This window comes from Austrofundulus limnaeus, unplaced genomic scaffold (assembly GCF_001266775.1).
Source record: "Austrofundulus limnaeus strain Quisiro unplaced genomic scaffold, Austrofundulus_limnaeus-1.0 Scaffold2552, whole genome shotgun sequence".
Classification (NCBI taxonomy): domain Eukaryota; kingdom Metazoa; phylum Chordata; class Actinopteri; order Cyprinodontiformes; family Rivulidae; genus Austrofundulus; species Austrofundulus limnaeus.
In genome coordinates this window covers 4,702-15,324 of record NW_013954954.1, presented here as the reverse complement: position 1 = coordinate 15,324, position 10,623 = coordinate 4,702, and the positions used below count along the sequence as shown (strand labels likewise).

General features: G+C 37.6%; 1 pseudogene; it reads right to left on the bottom strand.

The window, feature by feature from the left end:
- Positions 1 to 6,104: 6,104 nt before the first annotated feature.
- On the bottom strand, positions 6,105 to 10,503 carry LOC106511152 (protein lifeguard 2-like; annotated as a pseudogene).
- Between the last annotated feature and the right edge of the window lie 120 nt (positions 10,504 to 10,623).

Below are 10,623 nucleotides of genomic sequence, written 5' to 3'. Positions count from 1 at the left end.
GAATAAACTTTTTATGAGAACTTCTACCTGAAAAAGCAGTGTTACCATGCTTAAAATGAGTAATATTGAGCTCTGTGTGAAGATATACTTTAGTATTGGTTTTACAAAAAGAGAAATACTTTATGCTGTAATACATATGTATCAAATTATTATTATAAGCAGAACTTTGAAACTATTGTCTATTTCAAAAATGATATTCTCATATTATAATGATTTTATTTCCTTAATATTCTAACTTTATTACCACAATAGAAAAAAAAAACAATTTCTCTTAGTCTGGCCCTAATACTTCGTCGTACACCTGGTTTTAAATCTGTCTATTTTTTTGTTTGTAGAAAATTTTGTCTTTTCTTTGGTCTGTCACTTGAAAATCTTTGAGCTAATTTGCCTTATTTTTGACTAATTCTTGTAGTAGCTGTAGAGATTAGCTTTTTACAGAGTAGATGTTAGTTAGTTAGTTTGTTTGTTTTTTCACTTTGAATTGATTGATGCTGTCTGGTTCGTTTTTTAATTTTTTTTTATTTTGTGCGTGCGCTTCAAGTTTTTTCACAAACCGTTTCTTTCCAAGCCTTGTGTCCATCTGTCTGTCCCGACATCACACCCCGGCCTGCTGGAGCCGAGAGCTCAACTGAAACAACGTAACGTTGCGTCGATCCCGGAAAAAAAAAAAAACTTTGACAACTTGCTGCTACAGCGCGAACGGATCTCACGCGAAAGCTCGTGTTATTACGCTCATCCAAATGTGTTGACTCGTAATTTATACAGACACCGAAAACTGTAGATATGTAGATATAAGGTTTTTTTATGTTCTCACTAGACTCTGGAAGTGCCATTAAAGATAATTTTTACAGCCTTAGTGAGACAGAACGTCTGAATGAATTTGTGCGTGATTCAAAATTCTTGCAAAAAAAAGTTTTTAGCTAAGCCTTAACGTTCCTTCTCTAAATAAACTGCCTGATTTCCCACAGGAGTCATTTTGTAAATACTATGAAAAAATGGCATCYGGCTTGTATGAGTCCCAGCTTGAGCTTTGTTCTTCCTGTCGTGTGACCATCCATGTTTGAAGCAGCTCATGTCTGTCTGAAAGCATTCGTTTTGAGGATTTTTGTTTCTGTTTCTTTCTTTTGTTTTTTTCTTTTCTTTTTTAAGGTTAACGGTTTACGTCGTGTTTCTCAGTTTTTCCACTTCTGCAACCAAAGATGTTAGTTTTCAGATATGTTGTAAAAAAAACATTTTTTGGCGATGACGTGTTCTGATAGATTCAGAAAGAGAAAAAATACATCAGGAGTGTAATAATGCCCTACTCATGACTACAGTTAAATATTATGATTTTAACACTCTTTCAAAGTACATAAAAACACGGAGCCCGACCTGTGAGATTGGATTAAAAAAATTATTTGTGGCCATGAGATGAGATAATTGTGAGCAGCCTTGTCTCTTTGTGAGGGATACAGACATTGTTCGGGTCAGATTATATGTGAACARGTGTTTAACTGTTCAAATCTACCCCACACTTATTAATTTTCTTGGTGTATGTTTAATCCGAATAGTACACCTCCATAGTTCCATGTATATGGTTCATTTTTCTTAGTACTAGTATTTATGAGAGAACATTGAGTATTTAGCTTCAAAAAAAGAAAGTTTTTTGGACAAAGGACACTCCTGTCATCACCTGTGTCTTAAAGCTGCATCATAAAATGCTAAGAAGCATTCCATGGCTAACTGCAGGTGACGGAGGTATGTCATTCATGKCTATATTAAAATTAAATTAATTCAAACGTGTCCATGTAAACAATCAACAGTCTCTGCATGAAAATTATGTCATAATTATCTTGTGGCCATGCGTTAATTAAATCATGACCATACATTAATTTTTTACCCAATGTCACAGGTAATAAAATTGTGATCATCATAAGGTTCATATCTAATAAGTTAAATGAAGTTCCRCTCAGTGTCTGCGTGCAGACAGACTTCTACACTTTAATGGACTCAACAACACATCCAGGAGGAACACCAGCTTTTTTTTTGAGGACGGAGTCAATTAAGACTTTTAACAAACACGAGAGCTACTTTTTTGTAAATAGCCTTTTTGCTTTTCTTTCTACGTTGAACCATTGTTTGTTTCTTGTTGTGTGATTTATTTGGATTATTGTTTTTTGTTGTTGTTGTTGTTGTTGTTGTATGATTTCTGACCTGTCCAGAAAACACAGTGACTATCAAGCTTTCAGAGTCAGTGCATCATGAAGGAAATGTCAATGATGATGTTCCATGTACTACCCTACACTTTTTTTTAACACAAACATGAGATTTACAAGAGTTTGGAACTATGAAACGACCCATGTGTTACAGAACAGTGTTTATTTATTTTTGTAAAGCAGAGTTAATGTTACGAGGAAATATGTTTTGTAAATGAATGGCCTGTTTTTATTTGCATTAAAATGAAATAGTAACCAAGACTGATAACTTTTTTGTAGATAGTACAGCAGATTTTTTTAAGTTAGAACAATTTAATTGCACTTACTCAATTTAGGAAACGCTCTTATCATCCATCCTGTTGTCGGTTTGACGGCTTGTTTCATAGTTTCAAATTGTTTTGCTGCTAAAACAGGATTTCCAAACAGGTGGTTTCATGTTGTCCGATCTGGATTTTCACAATGTTTGCTTGTATTTTTCATTTAGTCAATGACAGAAATAGTTTCATTTGAAGCTGTAACAAATATTAATACGTATTCTGTTGTTTTGCTAGTAGATGGTGTAAAGATTCATGTGTGGGATAAAGTGGCACGGAGAGGCTCAGTTTGTAGCCAGAGCTGGTTTTTGTCCCAACTGAGCTATTGTAGGAACATAACAATTCCTCATTCAGAGGAAATGACAAAAATAAAATTTATTCCCAACCTATGCTAGTGAAAATATTACATTTCTGCTCATAGATTGCTCTAAATGCTGCACAATGTAACTTTGAGGTTTGGTTAATTGCAGTTCTGAAACAAAGTTTCAAACTCTCCACACTGAACCAAGTTTGTGTGAATCACAGACATTCTGAAAATTCACTGGACTCATCGGACTCCCTGCTTGTGAACGGTTTTCTTATTTATACAAGAACTCATTTTGTACAGTTTTGTTTGAGGAAAAAGTTTTGATATTTGCTTATTCTGCAAAAACGCCACTTGGCTACTTTTGTCTTCCTGTGCCAGAAATGCTAAAACTGTAAGTTTTTTTCTTTTTTTTTTTCTTTTTTTTTWTMGATTGATTGATTCTACTTATTTGTTGGTTTTCTCTTTGAATATGTCTTTTTTCTGTTTTTTAATAAAAGTTTTGTTTTAAAGTTTGACTGAACTGTTTTTATTGTCTAGTTGTTGAAAGGAACTAGAACTGAATCACCACTTCATCGCTCGTCTTTGATTCCCTGAAAGTGTCATGTTGTATATAAACAAAACTTTGATCTGAATTTAGCACATTATTTAATGGTTTATGCAAACTCATCAAATAGATTTTGTCTCATTTGTGTAAGCATTTTTTGTAAACCAGTTGGGGGAAATAGATTCCTTCACATTAATTTTCTTACAAATTAATAATTGAACCCATATTATACACATTATTATGAGGATTGACTAGTGAGACAGTGGTGAGGTGTGCAGTAGGGGGCTCACAGATGGGTGGGGGTTGGGCTACACTGATGGTCCTTTCTTGTTTGCAGTGATTGACAGGTGGACAGATTAGATCAGGCAGAAGCCTCCTTAGATTATGAAGTTGTCAGACACGGATCTGTAGTGAGAATAGGGAGCAGTGGTGGTGTTAGACGTTTACACATGGGTGTCCAAGGCTTTTATTTATTTTTTCAGGGCGTGAGCACATACAAAAAAGAGAAAACTATGAACCTGGAAAGAATAGAAAAAGAATGAAAATCGAACAATGCATGTACATGTGTGAATGGGAGAGACAGATTAAACAATGAAGCGAGAAGGAGTACAGGTACTGACGATGATCCAGAGCAACAGGAAGTTTAGAAAGAGGTGTGACCCATAAAGAATCAGCCAAAAAAAAAAGGGAACACGTATTTTACTATATTTTTTATTATATCTGTAGGATCATCAAACCTGGACATTCTGTAAAATAAATGCTGTATTCAAAATATCATTTTGTACCATTTTTAAACAAAAGACCATTTATTTTACAAGTTGGTTTGTTTAGAGTCAGAATTAAATGTACATGACTGTAAAAAATATACAATTTTCTTTACTACACAAAACCTTTCTAATGAACAGACAATCAGAAAAACAAATCTAACAGCTAAAAGGCCACAGTCAATTCACAATAAAATAAAACCCCTAATGATAAATAATACTCTCCCTGCATGTTTCTGTTCCTTTGCAGCTAATGATTTTCTAATGGTAGTTTAAAAATGCAACTTGTGGTTTTACTAATAAAATGTTTCCCTTAAATTTCTCCTTATTCATTTGAAAAATAATCTTGCACACATACAGCACTCTGTCAAAACACTGAACAGCTATGATATACAGCGGGTAAAATAAGTATTGAACACGTCAACATTTTTCTCAGTAAATATATTACTAGAGGMGCTAATGACATGAKATTTTCACCAGATGTRGYTAACAACCCAAGTGATCCATACATACAAAGAAATCAAACCATAAATGTCCAGAAATGAAGTTATTTGTAATAATGTGGAATGCAGGGAGAAAATATTGAACACACTTACAGAAATTTATCTAATACTTTGTACAAAAGCCTTTGTTGTCAATGACAGCTTCAAGATGCCTCCTGTATGGAGAAACTAGTGGCATGCATTGCTCAGGTGTGATTTTGGCCCATTCTTCCACACAAACAGTCTTCAAATCTTGAAGGTTTCGTGGACCTCTTCTATGAACTCTGATCTTTAGTTCTTTCCATAGATTTTCTGTTGGATTCAGGTCAGGTGATTGGCTGGGCCATTCCAGCAGCTTTAGTTTCTTTCTCTGAAACCAACTGAGAGTTTCCTTGACTTTGTGTTTGGGCTCATTGTCTTGCTGAAATGTCCAGCCACGTTTCATCTTCATCATCCTGGTAGATGGAAGCAGATTTTTATCAAGAATGTCTCTGTACATTTTTCCACTCATCCTTCCTTCAATTATTTGAAGTTTGCCAGTACCATATGCTGAAAAACAGCCCCACACCATGATGTTCCCACCTCCAAACTTCACTGTTGGTATGGTGTTTTTGGTCTGATGTGCAGTGCCATTTGACCTCCAAACATGATGTGTATTCTGACATCCAAACAGTTCAATGTTGGTCTCATCTGACCAGACTATATTCTCCCAGTATTACACAGGCTTGTTTAAATGTTGTGCAGCAAACTTTAAAGGAGCTTCAACATGCTGTTTCTTCAGCAGTGGAGTCTTGCGTGGTGAGCGTGCATACAGGCCATGGTGGTTCAGTGCATTACTTGTTGTTTTCTTTGAAACAAACATAACTGCTAATTCCAGGTCTTTCTGAAGCTCTCCACAAGTGGTCCTTGGCTCTTGGACAACTCTTCTGATKATTCTTTTCACTCCTCTGTCAGAAATCTTGTGAGGAGCACCTGGTCGTGGTCGGTTTATGGTGAAATAATGTTCTTTCCACTTCTGAATTATGGCCCCAACAGTGCTCACTGGAACCTTCAGAAGTTTAGACATTCTTCTGTAACCGATGCCATCATTATGCTTTGCGACAATAAGGTTGTGAAGGTCTTGAGAGAGCTCTTTACTTTTACCCATCATCAGATGGTRCTTGTGTGATACCTGGCCATCATTTGGGACTGAAGCAGCTGATATTAACTTGCACTGACAAGGGGCAGGCTTGCTTTCTAATTACTGAGAGAGTTCAGCTGGTGTCTTGGCTTTCCATGCCTTTTTACACCACCCTTTCTTCATGTGTTCAACACTTTTTCCCCTGTGCCATTCCACATTATTACAAATAACTTCATTTCTGGACATTTATGGTTTGATTTCTTTGTATGTATGGATCACTTGGGTTGTTACCYACATCTGGTGAAAATTTCATGTCATTAGCACCTCTAGTAATATATTTACTGAGAAAAATGTTGACGTGTTCAATACTTATTTTACCCGCTGTATATAAATACCATAAAATATAAAACTAAATCTATGTATTAGATGCAAAGCAGGTTTCTAAACAGTGACCGTGCAGATTTCCTGAATGAATCTCTGGCTCAGTGATGGATGAACAGAACATGATGCGAATGAAGCAGCTCTGTTTTTATGGCTGTTTGAGCTCAGCACCCAAACAAATTTCGACACGGATTCAAGGTGTGTGAGGGGAAACCACAACGAAGACCAGCAGCAGCAGGGTTGGAAAGATGGGACAACATCTCTGTTTAAACATCCCTCCATCCCGACGTCTGCTCTCTGATTGTTGACGTTTCAAACCGTGTGCTGACTTCAGTCTCGTCCTTCTCCAATCAGCTGAAGCAGGAAGCTGAACAGGTAGATGATATCCAGGTAGAGGCAGAGTGTGGCAAAAATGTACTCCTCTGGACTTATGGTGTAGCTCTTGTTCCCTAGGAGCAGCTGGGTGTCGAAAGCCAGGAACTGTGGTGAGAGAGGGAACAGATCAGGGTCAAACAGATGTACAGTCAGATGAGTTCTGAGATTTTACATAATYATAACAATGATCTGGTCTTTACCAGGTTCTAAAAGTATTAACTTTTCTGATTTGTCATTTAATAAAAACAAAAATAATAAGTATACCTGATTCAGTAGCTTCTGTGTGATATTTTGCAAGAATTTTGGCCCACTCTTCTTTTACACTGTTGATTCAGAGGGGTTTTGTTTCTGCACCACTCTTTAACCCACATCACAAACTTTGTCTGGCCCAGTTCTGAACCACACAATCCACTAGCATTCGACGCAGACACCACAAACAATGACGGTCCTAAAAAATTTAATATAAACCTTGCTTTTTTTCTTGTTTACATAAACATGGCATTTTTTCATTTGTCCTGAAGTGCTTAAATGATAATTAATGTTGAAATTCCCTAAGTATTTTTAGCTTTATAGTGTCACCCCCACTGGTAGGAAAAGCCCCTCTTAAACAAACTCAAAGTGGCCCACGGACCACCAGTTGATAATCACTGTTTTGCAGCTTCTGACACATTTTATCTATGTGACAAGGGGCAGTAATGTTGCTTTTAAAAGGCTGCAGAACCCTGTGCTACAAGCTGCCTTGCCTTCCCAGATTGATGAGCAGCAACATCTGCTTCTCTCTTTTCTTTCCACCTTGGCGTTGTGTTAGCACACTGACGATGATCAGAAGTGCAACTGATCAGCATCGCATTATTTTATGCCCCTTTTCCACCAGTGCCACTTAGTGTAGTGTCGGAACGGTTGGTGTAGGTACGGGTCGGACCGGTTGGTTTTCCACTGCTGTTCCAGTCCTGTTCCAATGGGGGTGTTTTGGGCGGTTGGTGGAGGTGATTTTTAGATATTTTGAATAAAAATGAATGGGCAAAATGAGAGATGGAAACACATTTGATGAAAAACTTTTGAAATTTTAAACATTTGCAAAAATTTAGCCAATCAGTGATGAACAGTGTGCTGACGTCGCATTTTGGTGTCAGCTGGGGTCGGTTGGAACCACAATGAAGTAGGTACTAAAAAAAAGTGCCGGTTCCATGGATCTGGTCTAATGGAAATGGTTTGGAACCGTAACGAACCGTACCGACACTACACTAAGCGGCACTAGTGGAAAAGGGGCATTAGATCCTGGTAAAAACCACATTATTGTCATCATCCCCTGATGACAAAACCCTAGAATTAAAAAAGCGGACTTCCTTTTTGTCCACAAATATATGTGAACAATATTACACAGATTACATCAGTGCTTTTGATTCTTACCAGAGTAAAGAGGATGGCTCCTATTACAGAATAGATGGCGTGTAACCAGGGAACCTGTGGTGAAGAGTCAAATTCATTACAAAACACTGTTGAGAAGGAGAGCAACATTGCTAATTTAGGCAAGACAAAGCAGTGTGAGATTATCTGCGACAGATTTAGCCCCTCTCTTCCTGAGCCACGTCTGAGCACAGCCAGCAGCACCTGAGGCTGTAATCTGCAACTATTGTTTAGCTCATCGTTAACCTCAGGTCACCTAATCTGCTTCTGGATGGTCCTAGAATGAAGAGGAAGAGGGTGGGAGGGTGAGGACTCACATATCCGAACGGGACGACGATGGAGAGGGTGATGGCACAGAGAATCATGACCATGCACATGGAAAACAGGACTCCCTGGCAGGACGTGACGTCGATCTGTGACAGGAAATTTACAGTTTATTTTGTGGAATTTATGCTGCTGGTTCAACAGGAGCTGGATTGATTTTTTCCCACCTTGCTCTGAAAGCTGAAGATGGTGACGGAGAGACACACCAGAGCTGTGATTCCCAAACAGAGCAGCACCGACTTGGTGTTYTAAAAGCTGCACGAAGCACAAAAACAAGCATTAAAGTAGCTAAAACGGTGAAAACTCAGAGAGATCGACACGCGTCTGCGTCCTTTACCTCGAAAGAAATCCCATCATGAAGGCCATGCTCAAAGTCTGTGAAGGAAAAAACAAAAGAAACAAACTTGGCTTCAGAGAGATTTGCAGCGAAACCAGAGGGGTGTTGGTTTGTGTATTAAACTCAGAATACTCACAAAAATAACTAACAGGGTGATATTCCAAGGAAACAGCCTCCTGTTCAGGTAAGAAAGGAAACCACGTTTATCAAACAAACTTTCAACTAAATTAAAAAGTCATTTATCCGACTGAGAGCATTTACCTGAGGTCTCCACAGCAGGACAGGGCAATGTAGGTGACAAAAAACATCATGCTAAAGGAGAAACAGACAAATAAAATACACAAAAATACAACTAGCAGTGTGATCTGAGACAGAATGATTACTCACTAAGATGCTGAGTACAAGCCAGGATGAGTCTGAATATAAAACCTCACAGGGGCACTGAAAAAAAGCAGACATAGCATGGATTCAGCTGTTTCTCGAAACTTAAATAAAAAGCTCAAAATCGGATTTATTTCACATGGAGAGGAGCAAAAACATCAATTTACCAAAATGTGAAGAGACAAACAATTCCCACGGTCACAGAGAGCTGCAGCAGCAGGATGGCATAAACCTGCCGGAGGATCAGAATGAAGAGTTTATTAGTGTCGGCTTAGATTTGTTTGTGTTTATATTGTGTTTTTGTTTTCAACCTGACTACTTCTGCAAACTTTCTGCTCTGTCAGCCATTCATGTAGCAAAACTTTCAGCTCATTCAGGGTCTTTTCAGAATATTTACACTCAAATATTTTCCCCACTGAGATCTTATTTCATTCAAAAATATTGTTTTCTTTGAAATCCGTTTCAACAAACTTGTTTTCTTCAGGTACTTTAAAGCTTTAGCTGCCATTCTATAACTTTTGTTATTCAATTTTTTGTTACCTTTATCTTTTTATCAGTCTTTTGTTAATTTTAGCTACGTGCTAGCTTTTTGATGCATATAGAAAACCTTTTGCTCCTTTTAGTTAGCCTTTTGCTACCTTTAYCTGTTAGCTGCCTTTTTGTTACTCTTGCTTTTAGCCAGCCTTTTGCTTTATTTAACAAACCCTTTATGATTTTAAGCTCTTATGTAACTTTTTGTTGTTTTTAACCTTTTAAGTGGTTTAAACTTTAACTAGGATTTTGCTACTTTATTTTTTAAATAGCTGTTTGGTAGCTTTTAGTGTTTAGCTAACATTTTGCTACATTCATTTACAAATTCAACTTAATTAGCAGTCAATCACCAATCAGTCTGTATTTTCTCTGGAAATGATGTTGGTGAGATTAAATCTGTCACCTTCCTGATGAACGTCCTCCTGATGGTTTTGTCYTCCCAGGCGAACTGAGCCTCCATCTCATCATAACCTTGAAGAAACAAACAAGAGTCACAACTTTATGATCCGTGAGGTTGAAATGCCTCAAACATCTTCCTGTTTTATTAAAACTAAAACAGGAAGAAGCTGGTAAAGAATAGAAGCAAACCAAGCTAAAGTCGATGTGTTAAATTCTGATGAGAATATTCTCACCTGCTGTTGCCTCCTGATAGGTGGGAGGTTCGTTGTCAGTGCTCACCTGCTGGGACACAGCAGACAGAAAACTCTCTGCTTTAGGATCTATGATTTATCTTTAAGCATTTGTTCTTTCAGGGGAAATTTTTAATAAGTGAAACTAAAATGCATTAACCAACAGAGCAGGCAACAATATAATAAAATAACAGATTAACAGGCCTCAGTCTACACAAGAAATACTCAAACCAACCGTACCTTTGACTTTTTCATGATTTTCTTTTGTTTGTCTGTCCTTTCTTGTGCTGCTGATGCTCAGGAAAAGGAAGTGTTCCCAAAGGTTCCTGCTTTTTGTGTTTAATAAAAAAAATCTGGGTTCAGTTTGGTTCCCAGGACCCAGAACCACTCAGAACCACGCTGACAGTGTGAGTCCAGGTGTTGCTGTTGCTCTGAATCTGTGTGTGGATTACTCAGCTTTATAAGCCTCAGTTTGGTTTAATCTCCCCCTAACCCTGATCCCTTCACATACACACACACACACACACACACA